This window comes from Nanorana parkeri, unplaced genomic scaffold (genome assembly GCF_000935625.1).
Source record: "Nanorana parkeri isolate BGI_ZX_2015 unplaced genomic scaffold, ASM93562v1 scaffold157, whole genome shotgun sequence".
Taxonomy (NCBI): domain Eukaryota; kingdom Metazoa; phylum Chordata; class Amphibia; order Anura; family Dicroglossidae; genus Nanorana; species Nanorana parkeri.
Window position 1 is genome coordinate 1,226,054 of NW_017306425.1, and position 20,649 is coordinate 1,246,702.

General features: G+C 44.2%; 1 protein-coding gene and 1 pseudogene across 1 annotated transcript in view; one reads left to right on the forward strand and one right to left on the reverse strand.

Moving 5' to 3' along the window:
- The window catches only part of ANTXR1 (anthrax toxin receptor 1), a 178,685-nt gene that overhangs the window by 143,655 nt on the left and 14,381 nt on the right, over nt 1–20,649 (reverse strand). The window lies entirely within an intron of this gene.
- Nucleotides 8,350–8,767, forward strand: LOC108785357 (annotated as a pseudogene).

The window sequence follows — 20,649 nt, forward strand, 5'->3', positions numbered from 1 at the left end:
CAAAAAAAACAAAGGCAAGTTTATTTCTTTATTTAGTCAGACAGCTCAACCTGCTAAAACTCATTTCAAGGAGGTGCCCTCTATCCCCGGCCATGCTGTCCAAAAACAAAAAACAAAACAGATATCAGTGAAATCGCCGGGGGAGTAGAACCACCAGGTATCCTGGAAAGGTTTACTCTCTCACAAGAATCCAGGAACCGCTGTTTTATAGTGGGAAAATCCCGGAAAGTCCAGGAGAGTTGGGATGTCTGTTTAGTACATCATTTTTGGTCGATATGCTAATGCATGGGTGGGCAGCTCCGGCCCTCCAGCTGTGCTTTAACTACAAGTCCCAACATGCCTCTGCCTTTGGGAGTCATGCCTGTAACGGTCAGTATTGCAATGCCCCATGAGACTCCAACAGCTGGAGGGCTGGAGTTTCCCACCCCGTTTAAAGTCTGCTCAGAAAGCACAACCACACAACACAACACAACACAGAACAAACAGGAAGCAGATACAAGGAATATGATGCCCAACGTCACAGCAGATGTTGATTGTCATTGGCCACAACAAAAAGGCATGAAGAATGAAAACTGCATTAAAATGCGTCAAAAATGCACATAAACTCAGTAAAAACTGCATAAATATGGAGAAACATGTGTGTGAATGGAGATGTATTGGTGAGTAATATATTTTTTTCTTTTTGTTACAATGAATAGATTTCACATCATTTCCTCTCCTATGGAAAACATAGAAAAGGAAGTGAATCACCCAATGGGGACACAAACAGTATTAAAAAGCTGAAAGAAACTTCTCCCTAGTCTACTAAAAACACATACTATAAATGATTTTTGTATTCCTCTTGGAGAGATTCCTCGTACGTCTTCTGCACCAAAAGAGATAGCACACATATCCAAAACAGCTATTGACAGTCATATGAGTCTTTCAAAAATATAAACAGCTCTATTATTCAAGTTACATTAAAAATGGCAATAAAAAAGAAAAGGGACAGTCATGACTTGCACTGTATTGTACTTGCACTGGATTGAAGGATCAATATTCTTATACAGTCGACCCCCGCAAAGTCGCGTTTCAGAGTTCGTGGCCTTACATTCTAGCACTGCGGGAGACATAGCAGTACAGTACTGTACAGTAAACGGGTTTACCTTTACATTCTCTTTTTTTAAGGGTGATGTATTAAGCTGAGTTTAAAATGAAATTAAAGTGTTTTGGGGGCATAGTTAGGGTTTAAACTATAAAAATAGGCATTTATAGGCATTTTTTTGACCACCTTCAAAATTTGCGGTTTTTCACAATTCATAGGTGCTCTATGAACGTAACCCTCGCGAATTTCAGGGGTCGACTGTATTGCCATTTTTAATGTTAAAAAAAGCTGTTATTTAATTTAGGATACGTGTGGGGACTGTCAATAACTATTTAAAATACCTTTTATTTCCTGTCACCGTAAACCTTTCTCAGTCTATCCATAAAGTAAAACAAAATGGCTATAGTTGGGTTTTAAAGTGGCAACATAATATAGGTCACAGAGAGAAATAGTATTACACCATGTGAATTAGGGCTCACACACACACAAGCTTATGATCCAGCTGTCATTTTTGTGTACATCGGCATCCTGTTTAAATCTATTTATTACAGGTATTTATATAGAGCCATCAATTTACACAGCACTTTACATACAATTCATTCACATCAGTCCCTGCCCTCAAGGAGCTTACAATATAAGGTCCCTATCAATACATACAGGGTCAGTTAAGGGCTGGTGCAGACTTTGGTGTTCCCTGGACACACGTACCGGGACCGTGCGATCGTGTGCGTGTGCACACAGCGGTTGCTGCGCAGCCGCATTGATTTCAATGGGGTTACATCAGTGCGGCAATCGATGGAAAAAGGTACATGTAACTTGTTTGGCAACACGCACTGCACGCTTTTTCAAACTAGGATCGCGCATAAATGCAAGGGCTGTATCGCGGCGATCTGCCTGGGGCAACTGGGGCGACTGGGGTGCCATTAGAAAATGATGGCACTGCCAGCAAAATCTGCAGCGGTGTGCGTTTCCATGACCACGTGGCCATCGCACGGTTTTCGTGCACGATTGCCGTGCGGTCACTTATCTCCCAGGTGTGAACCTGCTTCAGACAGGAGCCAATTAACCTGCCAGCATATCTTTGGAGTGTAGGAGGAAACCAGAGTAGTCACGCAAGTAGAGGGAGAAGATGTAAACGCCATGCAGATAGTGTCCCAATCAGGATACAAACTGTGGACCCCCAGTGCTGCAAGACAGAAGGGCTAAGTCTTTGTGCTGCCCCACAATGGCAGGCTATTATGTGTGGCTATATGCAAATCTGAGGTGTTACAGGTGTACCAGGCTGAATGCGTATAACCGGAACACCTGGAAATTTATCATAACTGGATCAGACAGAATCTGGAGCAGTTTCTCATAGCAACCGATCAGCTTCTCTCTTCAGCTTGTTCAGTGAAGCTTTGAAAATGAGAGAGAAGCCGACTGGATGCCATGCAGAGCTGCTCCAGATTCTGTCTGCTCCAGTTTTGATAACTTCCCCTCTCTGTGTTCGGGGATACGCATTTGGCCCAATATACTTCCAGCTATTAGAATTTGCGGTAATTATGGTAACAAAATCAATTCCAAATTTTCTGTTTGACTGGTTAAGTAACTACTCAATGGGCAATCAATTAGCCAAGTGTTTGTGTAATATCGGAAGTCAGCAGAAAACACACATCTGCTGATAATTTATCTGAATTATTTTAGTTAGATTTCGTGGCTGACATCACGCATTGGACTATTGCTTAAACTAAGACATCTACATGACATCAGTTCAGTCTGTTTTACAAAGTCTGTAGGAATTGAAACGGAAAAAAAGTCAGTAAATTGATACTTTTTGGAGACATACAAAACGATGATGGCAGGAAAATGTAATTCTGAGATAAAACCACAGAGTTCACAGCTGTCACTACCACCTTGGGGAATAAATGCTGTACAGTTGGGGGAATCATTTGGGGTTTCCATGCACATGTGGAATTTTAGTCCACTGCTCTTAAGTGATTGAGAGTAGGCCTGGATTTTGTGCAAATACTGGCATACATTTCACATGTGTTTTAAAACAAACAAACTATTCTTCTAATCTTTTTTTTTATTATTATTTTTATACAGATTAAAGTTTTTCCCTAATGTTCCTTTCTTTTCATTTTCTATGGTTTTAAAACTGTATACCAATAAGATGATTTATGGCCCTATGCAGGGGCGTAAGTTCCTTAGCTGATAAATATGTGTGGGGGTGGGGGGTACAGTTCTAGTGGATGTTTATATAATATAGGGGGGCGAAAAAAAAATTCTGCCCCGGGCGCCCATAACTCTGGTTACGCCACTGGCGTGACTAGAAATCACAGGGGCCCTTGCAGAGCCCACCTGAGATCCCAAACAGCCCACCTGAGAGTGACCCTGTAAAGCCCACCATAGACTCTCTATGGTAGGCTCTGGAGGGTCTCAGGTGGGCTGGTCAAACCCCTGCACACCTCTTACTTGTTATCCCCGATCCGCTGTCCGCCTCCTCCTCCTCCACGGTCTCAGACGGGCCCCGCCTCCTCCTCCAATGCCGGGCCCCGCCTCCTCCTCCGCTGCCGACGCCAGGCCCAGCCTCCTCCTCCTCCGCAGCTGCTAGATGTCACTGACTCAGCAGCAGCTGTGAGGAGGAATGTGCCGCTGCACAGATCACTGACAGGCGTTCCTTCTCACAGCCACCAGTGACAGCCAGCAGTCTGAGATGCCATAGCGTCCCAGGCGGCCCGCACGGCATCAGGGGGACCCCTTTGTTCCTCATCCTGGCCGGTGCCCCGGGCCCAATAGCAGCCACCTGCGTCGCTAGGGCAAATGTTCCGCCACTGGCACTATGTCAAGTTCAGAACCTGCAACCACCAATCAGATTTCATCATTTCATGGCTGACAGTAAACTGAAATCTCAAGCTATGGGTTACGTTACTGCACTTTGGATTTAGTGATTGCAATTTGGATGAGCCTATTAAAGGGTCAGGAACTAAACTTTAAAAGAGGGACTCCCCCCCTTCCCTTTTTATCCCTATTATGGATCCCTTCAGAAAACATAACCTAACCTGCCTAGAGAATCCAGCATTGTCCTTATGCGCTTCACTGCTCTGATGTAACACACCGGGTACCACGCCCCCATCTTCCCTTCCTACATCATTGGTAGCTGCCTGTTCTCTCCAGGTTCCTGCAGCTGACCCCAGTGTCCACTCCTCAAGCACTGTGAGGGGAATTTATCAAAACTGGAGCAGACAAAATCTGGAGCAGTTGCCCAAGACAACCAATCAGCTTCTCTCTTCAGCTTGTTCAGTTAAGATTTGAAAAATTAAAGAAAGAAACTGATTGGCTGCCATGCACAACAGTTTTGATAAATTCCCCTCAATGTGCCTCTCATCCTGCAACCTCCTGGGATATGTGACATAGACATCCCAGGAGGCTCCATGAGCAGGACACATCATTCTCACCTAGCAAGAATGGAAGATCGGGGGGGTGGATTAAAAAAAAGAAAAAAGGGTGATTTATATATTGCTGAGGGGGTGGGGAATGTAGGAAGGAAACATCAACTTTGGGCATGAATGTCCACTTTCTCAGGTGATATGAGACAGGGTGTAACTAAGCCCCCTGGACTCCAATTCCATCTTAAATATAATTTGTTGGAGAATAGACCCTCTAAATAAGACAGCACATTCCTCCTGCCTCAGTAAGTTTAAAGGCACAACCATGACTTCTGAGACCCTAGAGTAATACTGTATGTGGCAGAGGTATGGTAACGTTATCTGATGATGTGATTTCATTCTGAATAATACTATTATAGCTTGTATCAGAGTGAGCCTATCCCATATAGCAATGCCAAATGTTTACTGATCACTAGGCCCATATGATATTCAGAGTTGTTCTCAATGCACAGTGTATTCTCATTGAGTTTACATTGTGCTTTATTGTTGTAACATTTGCCTGGAAGTAATTTGTAATATTTTTTTTCATGATTTCTGTTCTATATTATCATGATTGTATTTCATATATAGAATTGTATTTTCTCCACTGGTGCTATATATACATCGAGCCTGCAGATGTATGGCTGAAATTATAAAGACGCCACATGGAAATTCCATTGTTGTAAAGTTGACTGATAGACTTTCACTGAGAAACTTGAAATATAAGAATCACTACTCATCGCTACTGGATGCCTTACATCACCAAGTGCAATGCAAAGCGTCAGATGCAGTGGTGTAAAGCAGGCCGCCACTGGACTCTAGAGAAGTGCAGACGTGTTCTCTGGAGTGACGGATCACGCTTCTCTGTCTGGCAATCCGATGGACGTGTCTGAGTTTAGCGGTTGCCAGGAGAACGGTACTTTCCTGACTGAAGTGCAAAGTTTGGTGGAGGGGGTGATTATGGTGTGGGGTTGTTTTTCAGGGTTTGGGCTTGGCCCCTTTGTCCCAGTGAAGGGAACTCTTAATCAGCATACCAAGACATTTTGGACAATTGTGGGAACCGTTTGGGGATGGCCCCTTCTTGTTCCAACATGGCTGCGCACCAGTGCACAAAGCAAGGTCCATAAAGACATGGATGAGCAAGTTTGGGGTGGAGGAACTTGACTGGCCTGCACAGAGTTCTGACCTCAACCCGATAGTAGACCTTTGGGATGAATTAGAGCGGAGACTGCGAGCCAGGCCTTCTCGTCCAACATCAGTACCTGACCTCACAAATGTGCTTCTGGACAAATGGTCAAACATTCCCATAGACATACTTCTAAACCCTGTGGATGACTTCCCAGAAGTGTTGAAACTGTTATAGCGGCAAAGGGTGGGCCAACTCAATATTGAACCCTACGGACTAAGACTGAGATGGCATTAAAGTTCATGTGCGTGTAAAGGCAGGCGTCCCAATACTATTGGCAATATAGTGTATGTGCCAAATATGTGCCAAAACAATAATTTATATACTATTCTGTTTAAGTAAATACTCATTGAATGATCTCATAAGCATCGAGTGTTGGTGGTATTTATAGCTGAACTCAAATCAGATACAAATAACGTCACCTATGTAATCATTAAAGGAGAACTATGGGGTCAGTGTTTTCCCCATAGTTCTCCTTAGGGTAACGGGAGGACACAAACTAGCGTCCTCCCGTTACCCTAAGCTCAGTATACCGCGAGCTGTAGCTCGCGGGATACTGCGCTTAGGGTAACGGGAGGACACAAACTAGCGTCCTCCCGTTACCCTAAGCTCAGTATACCGCGAGCTGTAGCTCGCGGGATACTGCGCTTAGGGTAACGGGAGGACACAAACTAGCGTCCTCCCGTTACCCTAAGCTCAGTATACCGCGAGCTGTAGCTCGCGGGATACTGCGCTTAGGGTAACGGGAGGACACAAACTAGCGTCCTCCCGTTACCCTAAGGAGAACTATGGGGAAAACACTGACCCCATAGTTCTCCTTTAATACATAATTTCTTGCATTTAAATGCAACTACTGTAAGTACCTAATTTTGAGTTAGAATCAGCCAGTTGCAATCTCCTGTACAGCAGCACAAAGAGGTAGTGAGGGAGGGGCATGACTGGGAACCAATTAGGTGTCCTGGATGTAAATATGTGGACAATCATAGCAAGATATATAGTAGTAGAGTAAGCAAAAGGATGACATTATCAGTCTGTTGCTTCTCTTTCATTGTTCATTCAACAGATAGGGGGCTGTAGAGAGGACACCACCGTATTCCTTAATTGTAAGTGTTGGCATTTACCTGGTTGTGTTGTGTGGCAAAGCTGTGTAAATTTCAAGACAGAGCTACAAATCCTTTGGTGTGAAAAACAACTCCTTTACATTTATTTAGCAGTTTGCCTAGAGTTCAGCTTGAAATATTAGTTGCGTATTCAGTATTTGTTGCTTCTGCACTCTACAGTAGAACCGCACTGCATTGTATATATCAGGAAGTGGAGCAGACTTTCACCTTTATGATACTCTCCTTAACATTTGTTTTATAGAGCTCACGCTGAGCTGGGTCGAACTTGCAATGCCCTAAGGGCCAATCTACTGCAATGTTCTGGCTCACACCCAAGGCAGCTGTTTTGGATGCTTGGATGATTTTCAACACACCTACAGAGTCTTCCAGCTCCCAGATGCATTTAGAAACTCTTAAGGAATTGAAGACGAAGAAAAAATCAACAACTTTGAGGTTTACTTGTGTCTGTGGTAAGCTACCATGGTGTGGTAATTGCTTCAGTATGGTGCGAAAAAGTAGAAAGTAATTACTTTATAGCTTCCAAAAGATATTTCCATCTCGGGTTTGTGAGGGTTTTTTTTTTTTCTTATACATTTTATATTTGTATCTGCTGGTAGAAAGGAAATGTTTGGAAATAAAAGCTAAGACAGATGATGTACTAACATGGCGCAAGCCAAGAGAGAAAAGGAATAGTGCAAATAAGAAAGTTATTTATTTCCCTAATCAGAATGACTGTAAATTAAATCAGCATTGTTGCTACCAAACGTGAATTAGGCTGCACATGAAAATAAAAAAAACAATCACTGTGATCAAATTTTTTCCAACTCATGTTGAACCTATTTTTTTTTTTATAGATAACTTAGTTTCCGTCAACCTAACAACCATCTGGCATTTATTGGAAAGATTAGCTATAAGACAGAGATGTAACCAAAAGCCACCACCCTGGTTTCCAAATGTTTGAAGGTTCCCTTCAAGCTACTATTGGGTTTAGTTTCTGTGATGGCTGGTTTACATAAGAGCCCACGCAGACACTGGGAAGTGGTCCCTTTGGCAGTGGGTGGCAATCTTACATCAACAGTTTTTTGTTCTTTAAGATTGGCAGTGAAGAAGAAGGCCTGGTCACGAACCCTATTAGTGGACACATGTGGCTGCACCCTGAATAATCATACTGAGAGTTCCTGCCATTGGAGGCATCTATGTAACTGTTGTCTCAGTGGTCCGCACTGAACTGCCAAGTTGCTTTTTTCATCTCCGGGGTTGATTTATTAAAGACAGATAGGCTGTTCACTTTGCAAATGAATTTGCACAATGTGGTGAAAATTCACTTTGCAAAGAATATTTACAAAAGTGAAGAGTTTGGAGAAGACAGGAGAAGTGAACAACCTAGGACAAAATAGTTGATTTGAAAAAATTCTCCAATTCAGCTCACTTTCCTTTTCAGCTAACGTTGTCCTAGATTGCTCACTTCTATTGCCTTCTTCTAACTCTTCCCCCTTTTGTGAATAACCCTGTTAGTCAGATGCAAGGAAAATAAAAAATAAAACAGTATTGTTGCTCCTTTTCTGTGGTGGCCTGTCCTACGAACATGCCGCTCGCTAAAGACCTTCTGCATTCCCCCCTCCCCGAGGAGCAGAAGAGGAAGCACAAGAAGTACAGAACCCCAACTCCTACTTCATGGATGTCAAATGTCCAGGATGCTACAAGATCACCATCATGTTCAACCATGCCCAGACTGTGGTGTTGTGCGTCAGCTGCTCTACCGTCCTCTGCCAGCCCATCGTTGGCAAGGCCTGAATTATAGAGGGTTGCTCTTTTCAGAGGAAGTAGCACTAATCGTCCCCAAGCCGGAGACATGTTACAATGTTCGCTGTGCATGGAGGTGCAAATGTATATTTTGATGGACGCGGTGGGAGGGCAGGATGCTTTGCTCATTAATCTGGCACACTGTAGCCCCATCCCTTTCTCTCAATACATTTTGGATACAAAAAAATTCCAGTATTGTTGCTTGCACGTGATTGGATGATGGAAGTCAGCAGAGCTTATTTACCTTTGGTAAATCAACCTTCTATGTCAGAAGTGGCCTAACCACTAACTGGACAGAGAGAATGTTACAGGAAACCATATTCCTGCAATGGAAGTTTCAGGTAGCACTAGAACCCCTCCAATTCCATAGAGAAAACAGTATACCTTAGAAGAGAGGGAGGGTGTTGAAATGTACAGTATATTTTTAAGGTTACTCTGTCAGGTATTTGTAAAGTGTACTGTAGAAACCTAGTGGTGCATCAGCTTGGAGTCTACCCCCTGTACTCAGTGTTGGGTTGTCTGATTGGTGAAACTCAAGCACCTCCTGGTAGTGTGACTGTTTGACCTCTGCCTCCTTCTTCCCTCACATTCCTATTGCCCCATCACTATCATTACGCTGTCTTATGCATATTCCTATTGGACCGTGAGGTCTCTTCAAAGAAAAGAGACCTTTTCAGCAAATACCCACATTTTTCTATCTATATGAAGGAAATTTTAACCACGCAGAACAAACTCCGCCAAATAACAACCAGTCAAATAAAGCTTCACCAAAGAGGCAGAATTACAATCTCTTACCTGAATTGAATCTGCAAGGATCGGGGACAGCCTTATGTACAGTAAAAATGGAGAAAGGTACAGGGAGCACAAACACCAGAAACAATTTAACATAAGAGCTTATACTTCCAGACAAGTGTCACTAAGCACCACACGGTGACCTCAGGTGTCACTTGCCTCTTCAGTGGCAGGTAGAAATACACAAACTACCATGCTGAGGCTGAAAGTCTTGGCTTCAAGACCCATGAGAATCGATGTGATGTTTTTGTCACAACAAGTCATCAGGTATTGCACTGTGCATTTACCTGCAACCTTACGGGCAGTAACTCACACAGGAGTTCAACACATAAGACACAAGACACAGGATGACTGAGTGGCTGTCAGTTTGTTCTGTTTGGAATTTAGCATTGTGCTAATAAGCATTAGCTGTGCTTCACGTGCAACAAAAAGTGCAGGCTGGCAGCCTCCTTATTAGCCACTATCATCAATCACCCTTCGCTTCTAGCAATGCATACATCAGCCCTTAAGCTTTAATACTCTGGAGTGTCCTGGCAGGGCTAGATTTCTACCAGTAGCACCCTTAGGCACACACAGCCTTTGATGCCAAAAACTAACATCTCACTGCTAGGATCAGCACTCTTACATATATAATTTTTTATTTTTCTACTAATCTGGCTTAGCATAGCGGGACAATTTGTAAATAAGTTTATAAGAAATAACTGTAGTTGTAGGATGTGTGATAACTACACCAAGAAAAACCGCCACTTTTCCTCTGCAGCCTGTAGGCATGTGCCTTCTGTGTTTAATGGCAAAACCAAGCCCGGTCATTGGACCCGCATTTAACGATAGAGATCCAGCATTGTCACAATAAACAGGCACATTTCAGCAAAATGGAAGGAATTCTGGAGGGCAGATTACCAAACACCTGTGAACATCTGCTCATGCAACTTGGCTCAGGTTGGCCAAATATTTGCCTTGTCTGGATTAGTTCACTTATTCTTAGTTCAAAAAAACTTCCTGTTCACAATTTCCTTTTTATACCTTTTACAAAGATCTGCTATTCAGTTCATGGATTTTTTTTGCCTAGCTGGTTATTTCCTATCTGGGTACTTTGAATAAAAAAGGTGTTCAAATCTAATCCAGGAAGTCATCCAAACAGATTAAATTGTAGTTTGATACTTGTATAACTATTTCAATATCATTTATATATGTGTAATGCCAGGGCCAGATTTACTCTCTCTGCTGCCCCAAGGCCAGGTTCCTTAATTCGCAGACCTGCAGGCTGCATACAAGTGATCTCGGCAACATTGCACACTTGCGACTTGTAAAAAACAAGCGGTGGCTTCCCCGCTGTATTTTTAGCTCTGCTTGCCCAAACCAGGGCTAAATGTAGAAAGCAGCTACCCACCTGGTGCCCAGAACTGCAAGTCCCAGGCATCGGGAGATAAGAATTCCACACCCCTTCTGCCCCTCTACTCCCTGCTGCCCCAAGGACGGGCCTTGGTTGACCTTGTAGGAAATCCAGCCCTCGGTAATGCTCCCAATCAAGTGCAGTATTGTTTGAAATCACAATAAGTATAGTCAACTGTGATGTTTTATAGGAACCAGTTTGAGTTTAGATTGTTCAGTTTATGGTAGCTCAAACTGGCTAAAAGTATAAACCACAATGGAAGATTTATATTTCCAATGTAAAGACCCCACATTGGACTGGAGTGTCCCCAGCTGAACTTGTGTCTGCTCTGTTTGTGTCTATTATATCTGCCTGGAATTACACTTTAATGAAATTAGGGTTTCCAGCATTTGGGGAACTATACTTTATGTCCCAGCATGCCCACTGCTGTGGGGAGAGATTTTGGGGATCCGTAATTCCTTATCAGCTGCGCAGTCCTGCAAGAGGTCATTGTCTATTAGAAATTCCTCATTTCTATCCACCAGTGGATTAATACATGTGTTACTGATCAGAGAACCCTTACCATATCTGGCACACTGACTAGAGATCTGTTTCTTTTGGCTATCATGATGTAAACAATGAACAAACCGAACATTTATCTGACTTTCTGTATTGATTTAACAATTGCAAAACGGTATTCATAGAGGCCTTAAAGGAAGCTCGCATCTCATTTCAGAATAATTCCAAGAGTAGTTAGAAAGTTTGGCAGAAAATAAAGACCGTATGAAATGTTAATCTAGGAATACTACAGAACTTGTACACCAGTCCAGCCACACTATTAGCCCTTAAAAACCTATCGAGAGTGTTATGATATTTGCTGATAGATCTATTTGAAGGCCTGCTGAATTGCGCAGGAGCCACTGTTCTCCCTCCACAGTCAAAGCATTGAAAGTGTGATCTCTGTAACTTATGGTTGTGGCAAGATGGCTATAACTGACAGTCTTAGTAGAGTTGGCAGACAGGACTCAATTCATTATGACACTTTGAAAATCACTGAGAAGTTTAATACAAACTGTCCGTGTTTCCGCGGCTGTCATTTCACTGAGGCTTGATAAAGAGGTCATGCCTCGAAACGCGTAGCCTATTCTTTGAGAGCTCTCACTTCATCCACAGCTCTCGTTAGCCCCACGCATTCACCCGCAGCACTTTAAACACCCCCGGCACACCATCCCATCACATAGTGGGCATACACGGCATTTTTTAGTCCCTTAGCCGACCGCAGCTTGTCTCCATCTTCCAGCCGCCGCGTCTCGGCCTGGCCAGCCGAGTACGCGTGTCCGTTGAACACCAGTCTCAGTTTTTGGACCTGTTAGCCCACCATCCCTTGTACTCTACTCCACTCCAAGGACCTGGAAATAAGACGACAGACGCTACTTCACAGGGGATCTTCAGACACATCAGCCGCCTTCCTAACTGTGAGTCACCTTATCTTTCCTTTATACACAGCAAACCACATTAATGTGACCAGCACTCCTAAAGGGTAGTAGCGCTCCTTAGCCATTGTTTGCTTAATACAAACTGTGCAGATCTTACAACAGCGAACATAGGATAGGTCAAAAGATCATAATGTGATCCACTCAGCAAAGGACATGTGTCTGAGATGCAGTCTGGAACATAATGAAGAAGGGTGGATCTATCTACACAGAGGAAAACTGACCTATGGGGAGGGGTGGAGACAAATACCAGAGACAGATAAAGCCAATACTATTTAAAGGAATGTGTAACATGACAGCCACGTCTATTGGACAGCAGCCATTGCACTTAACCCCTTGCCCACTGTAAAAATACGGCAGACACTGGATGCTTTCCAGCGCGTGGAAGTACATGTACGTATTTTTTTTTCTGCGGGCGCACGCAACCAGGAATCCCGCCGGGAATGTAAACAGCCGTTACAGGCTGTTATATACAAGTGTTTGGCCATCTCTACAGTCGGCCGATTGCTTGTATAACCACGCACAGGACGCCCCCCCCTTCTCTGCTGCCGCCCCCTATTCTGCAGTTATCCCAAGCTTTGCTGGCCCGGGGCCAGCACAGCAGTTGCCTGTACAGAGAACGGAGGAGAGATCAGCATTCTCCCACCACTGATCTCTCCCCCTCTCTAAAGGCGGAAGCGATATGTATTACAATACTTCCGCCTTTAGCTGTCATTTCTCGGATCTCTGCTTCATCAGCTTCTTTGGGGGTTCCAAGGTGACATTAGGGGTCTAAGAATCCCCTGATGTCTCCATAAAGAGGACCTGTCATTGTATATTGGCTATCACATAGGGGGATTTTAATCCCCCTATGTGATAGCAATCAAGATAAGTCTTTAAAAAAAAAGATTTAAAAAAAATTAGTCTCAGATTAAAAAAATTTTTAAAACACCAAAAATCTTTTAAAGTCCCCCTCCCCTGCGTGCATGCACTTATAAGCGTAAATACGTGCCGGGTGTGCCTACGTGCGAAAACAACGATTACGCCACACATTTTACATATTGGCGCTAACATCAGAGTTTGAGCAATAATTTTAGTGTCATTAATCAATGATAACACTAAAGTGATGAACGGTAAAAGCTTTTAAAAGCGTCACCTATGGCCAATTTTAGGCATGGTAGTTTTCTGCGATTTTGCGGGTGCACGCAATTTTAAAGCTTAGCATGTATGTTGTCTATTTACCGACATGACCCCGTCTTTTATGTTTTAGCAAACAATTGGGTACTGATAAATGTTTTATAACATAATATAGGGAAAACTGTTTGTTTTTTTTCCAAATTTTATGAACTTTTTTCGTTATATGGTAAAAACAAAAACCCCCGTGGTGATTAAAGGAGAACTATGAGATGAGTGCTTTTCACTCACCTCATAGTTCTAGCCGACCTGTGACAATGAGACTGTCACAGGTCGGCCAGTAGATCGGGAGGTGAGCGAACACATATCGGTGTTCGCTCACCTCTCGATCCTGTCACAGCTCTCTGCCGTGACAGGGGAGGGGCTGGATTCCCCCCTCCCCGCTCGGATCCGCCAGCGCTGACTGGTGGAACGGACGGGGGAGTGGGCGGATACAGCTGGCTCTGCCTCTAGATAGGCAGAGCCAGCTGTCACTCACGCAGCTGGGCGGATCCAGACATAATTGTCGGGATCCGCTTCAGCTGTGGCGTCTCAGTATACCGCGAGCTGTAGCTCGCGATATATACTGAGCTTAGGGTGACGGGAGGACGCTATTTTGTGTCCTCCCGTTACCCTAAGGAGAACTATGGGGAAAAGACTTAACCCCATAGTTCTCCTTTAAATATCACCAAAAGAAAGCTCTATGTGTCCCCAAAAAATGGTATAAAATTAATTTCAGTATGGGGGAGGTGGGGGCCTGGAAAAGCACCCTCCCAATGCCAAGGGCATGTGGCCCGGTCCCCCCCCCCTTTTCTGCCCTACCAGGCCTGTCCTCGAATTAAGGGTCTGGTTGGGTATTTTAATCTAGAGCAGCATTCATGGACATAAAAAAAATTCACACCTACGTACTGATGTAATTTATATGTATACCCAGGTAACCGCAAACAAGTACAGGGGTACATGCGTAAATTCATTCTAGTGGCATTCTAGTGGGTGCAGCGTTTAGTGTTTCTAAACACTGTACGCACATAACCCCAAGTACTTCTCTTGCCATTACACTCATTCTTCATGCAGGATATTTCTGCTAGCTCCTGGCAGCAAGATTCAGCATACATATGAGCATTTCATTACACCTGTGTGCATAAGACCTTAGCTAAACTTGTTTTTGCCTAGGAGTAGAGGAATGAGGTATAATACCTTATTCCTTGCTCCTGTTGGCTCCCTCCATCTGTGCAATGGGTCCTATGAAGCCACCTCGCTAAGGGGCTTCTGGCTGTGGTTGCACACTTGTCTCCATTACATAAAATGCAGGACTAATAGCCCACCTTGATGCCAAGGAACTGCCCGTAGCCCAGAGCATAATGAGAAAAAGGAGAACACCAGAGCCTGCCAGAGACAAAGGAATATGGTATAATACTAACACTGCAGGCTGATTGCATAAAACTGCAGGAAGGGGCGGATAAAAGGCAAGTCACTCCGCACAAGAAGAGAGAGTAATGGCTGGTCTTTATTACAGGAAGTTCCTGAAGACAAGCAAAGTTTCACACTGGATTACTGCACAGATCTGGAAGAAATACATAAAGCTCTCTAATGCTAATTATGAATTAACTGTGATTAAGTCTAAGTAGGGCTTGAGGTGAAGTTCCAGGCATCTCTATCAGTGTGTTTTGCCATCAAATAGGATATGCCATGGTGGTGAGATTTGATAACTAGCTCTGAAATGATGGAAGCTGCCATTGCTGACCTTTTTATTGTGACTATTGTGGCATGGAAGAACTATGCTGATCAGGATTTCAGACTTCACACTGGCTTTTTTGTCTACATGCCTATTGCAGGTCAGTGACTTAGAAAATCTGTATGCCAGAGAGTATTAGGCATTTTCATGAGGAGGTAAGAGATATCAGCCCCATACTTATTTCATGACAACAAGCAGTGGTGTCACAAGGGGGGTGCAGGGGGTCTGGCCCGCACCCGGGTGACACCATTGGAGGGGTCACACCAAAATGACCGACAGTCATTTTTGTTTCACCACCTATGAAAAGTCGGGCACTTGGTCACGGACCGAGAGCCCACCAGTGTCAGGAGAGAGGAGCGGACCCGGCGGCATACCTTGCTGGGGTTTTTTTTTTCTCTGACTGACGACAGCCGACGGCCCCGAATGTCAGAAAAAAAAACAGATCACAGGGAAAGTTTTCTCCTTTCTGGGAGAAAATGTTTCTCTCCCGGGCGCCCGGGAGCCGCTATTTAATAGAGTTGGGATGTCTGAATATCTGGAACTAATGTCTCTTTACATGTCTATACTATCATTTCTCTTTTTGTATGTGCATATTGAGATGTGATATAGAAGATTTTATTTACAGTATGTGTCTTTTTATATGCAGATTAAATGGTTAATAGTTGTCCCGCCCCCTTTAGGGGTTAGGAACTACGGTATTTAAGGTATGTCATTTTGATGTTTCCTTGCTAGGACTAAGACCCAGTGAGGGGGCTAAAACATATAAGTAAGCATTTGTTTGTTTGCTGCTGTTATGCCTTTTAACTAATAAAGTACTGGATGGACGGATCCCCTTGCGGGTACCGTTTTTTAACCTATTGCTCAGTGAAGGCTCTGGCGGAAGCTTTACCAGGCACCGAGGTTTAAGCAGTGGGATTGGAGACAAGAGAGTAGAGCTGATCCATGTGTTTAAACTGTGAATATCCAATCAAGTGCAAGGGAAATTAAAAAAACATGCACATGATGGGATGATGGAAGTCAGCAGAGCTGCATCTCATTCATGCATAAATGCAATTTTCCTTGCAGAGTGAACAGTCTATTCAGGGGCACCCCTACAATTTTCCCTTCCTGAGACAGGGGGGTTGCTGGTGATGCAGGGAGGCATGTAGGCGGGGTTCACTCTCGGGGTGTTGCATGTGTGTTCCTTTTGGGTTGGCTGTGTAACCCCGTGCATGCAACTCGAAACCAGACACCCCACGGTCAGGGGCCACGGCCTTGGCCTCGTGCAAACACTCTCACACGTGTAGTACTGCGCACACAGGGCCTCACGGCTTCAACCGCCTCTGCGGTCCTCGGCGCTTCCTCCCCCTTAGGGAGAAACGCCACCATGAACGGCACCCTGTGTCAGGCATAGCCCCAGGGCACACCTACCCTCCTCCAGATGGTTACAGCCACGATACCGTCCAACATCACACTCCGGTGGAACCCCCACCTTCTCAGAGGTTGGAGGGAGAAGAACCAGTCCACACAGATATTTTTTTTTTGTTGGTTTTACTTGAAGGTATAAACAGAACAAAGTATACGTTCAGCCACCCCCGGGTGGGATGACGGCACAATTCTTGATAGTTGCATAGTGTTACAATTTAGAGAGAGACAGGTGCAGCCCAGAGTCCACGACTTACTTCGGCCCAAGGCCCACTGGCAAATATCGTCAGTACTACAGCTTCTCACTATTCTCCAGAACCCCATCCTTGTCAGTCCTAGCTCGGTGGTTTCCCCCTTCAGGGGAAACTAGGGAATCTCAGTAGCTCTACATAGTCCTAGGCCTGGTCCTGTCCTTCCCATGGACCAGCCTATGTTGACCAGCCTATGTTCTAGAATCAGTCTCTCTCCAGAGACTCTGCAAACAGTCTTAGACTTCTGCTCTCCTGTACTGAACTCCACAACTCAACTCACTTCCCCTCTCGGGTGCCCCCTATAAATCAACTCTCCTGGGACACAGAGTCTCCCCAGGCCAGAGCTGCATCTATCTCCAGGGCCCCATGGGGACATCTAGTGGCCATTGGCCGTACTGCACCTACCTACAGGCAGGGCGGTTTGAGTGTTGACATTGCACTGTTACCTGGGGCGGGGGAGGTGGCGGTGCACATTTACCAGTAACTCAGTCCGGCGTCCGGCCTGGCTCATTGCCGTCTTGGTTGTCAGGAGCTGGGCAGGATGCCAGCCACAATGCCACAGGTTGCTAAGAGCTCTTAGCAACCCAGGATGCACTGGCCAGAAAGGGGACGACATGCACACCTACCACCTTTCTCCCTACGTAACCCAATGAGATGCCATCTGAGGCAACTGCTTCAGGCTCCCTCATTTTAGGAACAGCCCTGAAATACAAGTTCTTCATTTGTGTCTATAAACTCTGCAGTGATGCTAAAACAGAATTTTTGTTGCCCCAAAAAGCTTGGCATAGTTTGGTGACATACACAAATCTGACAGAATGGGAGGCTTCCCATAGCACATATGCCTATGAATGAGCAGCACATATTTATACTCACTTTAAAACTCTACAACCTATACATTTGCAGATCACAGTTATACAGATTTCATTATCTAAAGTTACATCACCTTGTTTTTGGCAGGTACCCATTTCCACATATGTATTATTTCAGCAGAGCAGGGGTTAAGAGCTGCAGTGGGGGCCGCAGTTAATTCTACAAACCCCAATGGGAAACAGATGAGATGTGCTGAACGTCAGTGGGATGGAGCAAGCCCTGAATGGTTTATGTCAGTGATTAGTTTGGGCATAATTATATATTTTACTTGGCATGCTCTCAAACAATGACCTCATCACTGGTCAGATTTAATGCTGGAACAAGAAGCATTCCTGTGTTCATTTTTACATCTGCAGCAATGCATCTAAGCGTTCTTCCAGAACGATGACAAATATTTATAAACTGAAGATTGCAGGACTGTGAAATCAATAATGGAGGATGGCCTACAGTCCAGTTGGCTTTCTAAAAGTCACCCAAAAAGATTATTATTACAAAATGTTATTACAAATGCTGAATGTAAAGTTATGTCAGCGCTATGTAGAAAATGGCTTAGAATAAAGATATGAATGGATCCATTCAATATCTCCCTATCTTTCCTAACCTGACATTGTAAGTTACAGAGCCTTTCATTTCAAAGTAGTGTTATAATATAGTTTGAAGCGGACCTTTACCCATGTCTTTAAAATAACAACAAATGTTTAGTAATGACAATCTACAATCACATTGTAGATAATTGCCGGCTTTGTATTCTTTGCATTCCTTATTTCTCTTTTCCTCCCCAGTCTTCTGGCAGTGGCCATGTTTACTAAGTGCAGATTACTAGCTCTCCTTTTACTTCCTGAAAAGCTGGCACATGTGACTAGACATGTGACTAGGACATGTGACCATGCACATAATCTCAGGGGAGGAAAATGCCTTTCCCTTAAATCTCCTGCAATTACAGATGAGATTTTCCAGCAATGCTCTGCTGATGACAAGACAATCCGAGTGTGCATTGCTTTGGCAAACTGAAGTCATTTTACCATTTCAAAGCAGGAAGTGAATGCTCTGCAAGTGTAAGTAAATCACAATCAAAGCATTTTACACCTGACATGTCTATGTTATTATTAATCATCATACATAGAGAGATGCATTGGTAGAATTTGATTTTTGAGTGTAAAGGACCACTTTAACCACTTGCTGACCAGGGTGTTTACATTAATTATTGCTCTCTCTGACATTCGCGATGATATGTAACAAATGAGGCATAATGGGCACCATTGTTGTTTTTGCGTGTAGGTGCACTTGTCGCAATTTTGCACATCCATGTGGGGGTGTGGGACTTTAAACATTTTTTTGGTGGGTTTTTTTTTCTGTGTAAACTTTACTTATTTTGTGACCATTTTTTTTTTTTACTTTTTTGTTTACACCTAACTTTATTGCTAAGAAGCCACTTATGTGATATCAAATTACAGTGACAGGTCCACTTTAGGGAGACATCAGTGGTCTCTAATACCCCTAATGTCACCCTGGGACCACAAAAGAAGCTGATGAAGCTTCACCAGCTTCTCTCCGGCTTCTGTAGCCGGAGAGTGACAGATGAATGCGAAAGTGATGTAGTAAACATCACTTCCTGCATTCAGAGAACGGGGAGGAGAGTGGAGGGAGATCATGTACTGAACTCCCTCCGTTCTCCGTGCACGGAGCCAAATGGAGGCACACTGCCGGTTCCAGATCGGACACCCCGGGATAACCCGGGGCTGTTTCAAATTCTGGCAGTTTCCCGCTCATATGCGTCAGGGGGCACACACGAGCAGGCTTGGGCATGAAGGACGTTTAAAGACGCCCACCCACATCCAGAAGGCTCTCGTCTGGCCATTTCTGAACGTCGGTGGACGGGAGGTGCTTAAAGTGGAAGTTTACCCTAAATTTATTCAATGAAAATTAAGCAGCCACACATGTATAACACATGTAACTTGGTAAATGCATAGCGCCAGGTTTGACTTCTGTCTGTGCTCCGGTTGTCCAGCAATCAGCTTTGGAAACTGTCAGCTATTACCAGCAACGCCATGAAACTTGTGGTGTTGCTCAGCCTACCTCATGCTAATTCAAGAGGTTTCCAGTCAGGATTTTCCAATCATAGAACATAGATATCATAATTGGGGCTGAGCGACATCATGAGTTGCATGGTATGCTCACTGGTAGTAGCTATCAGTTTTCCATTGTTGACTGCTGGACAACCAAAGTGCAGACAGAAGTCAAACATGCTGCTATGCGTTCATGAAGCATGAACTTCCACTTTAAATCCTGATTTACCACAGAATCTGGCAGGATTTCTTAATTTTGGATTAGGTGGAAGGGCAGTTTTACATAGAACTGCAGGGCTGCTCTAGCTTCAGTTCAATAGGTTTCTTTCACCCTGCCTGGCCTGTAAAGGCTGGTACAGTTTTCATTTTGGTTCTGACTTGGGTACCACTAAGAGCTGTGGTTAATGACTGGGAAGGGATCTGTCATTGGAGGGTTCATAATGGGCATCCTGGCAAGGCCCCACCTCTCCAGGACACACCAGAACTGATGAAAACAGTTATATTCCTAAGCTTGCCTCATTATTCTAACAGCCAGCTGATCTATAGCCAAGTTTTGACAGCAGAAGAATTGTTTTACTTTGGGACTTTATTTTGATTTGATCTTATTTTGACACGTTTTGAGGTGGTTTATTACTGACATGCTAATAATATCTTCAACATTTATATTAAAGTGCAACTCAGGCTATGGCAATTAAAGTGATACGTTTTGGATAAAATATGGATGGCTGAAAACGTCTGCTAGCAGGGCCGGATTTCCCACAAGGCCAACCAAGGCTCGGGCTTGGGGCAGCAGGGAGTAAAGGGGCAGCAGGGGTGTGGAACTTATATCTCCCGATGCCCGAGCGGGTAGTTGTTTTCTACATTTAGCCCTGCTTTGGCCAAGCAGAGCTAAATGTACAGCAGGGAAGCCACCACTTGTTTTCTCCATGTGGGG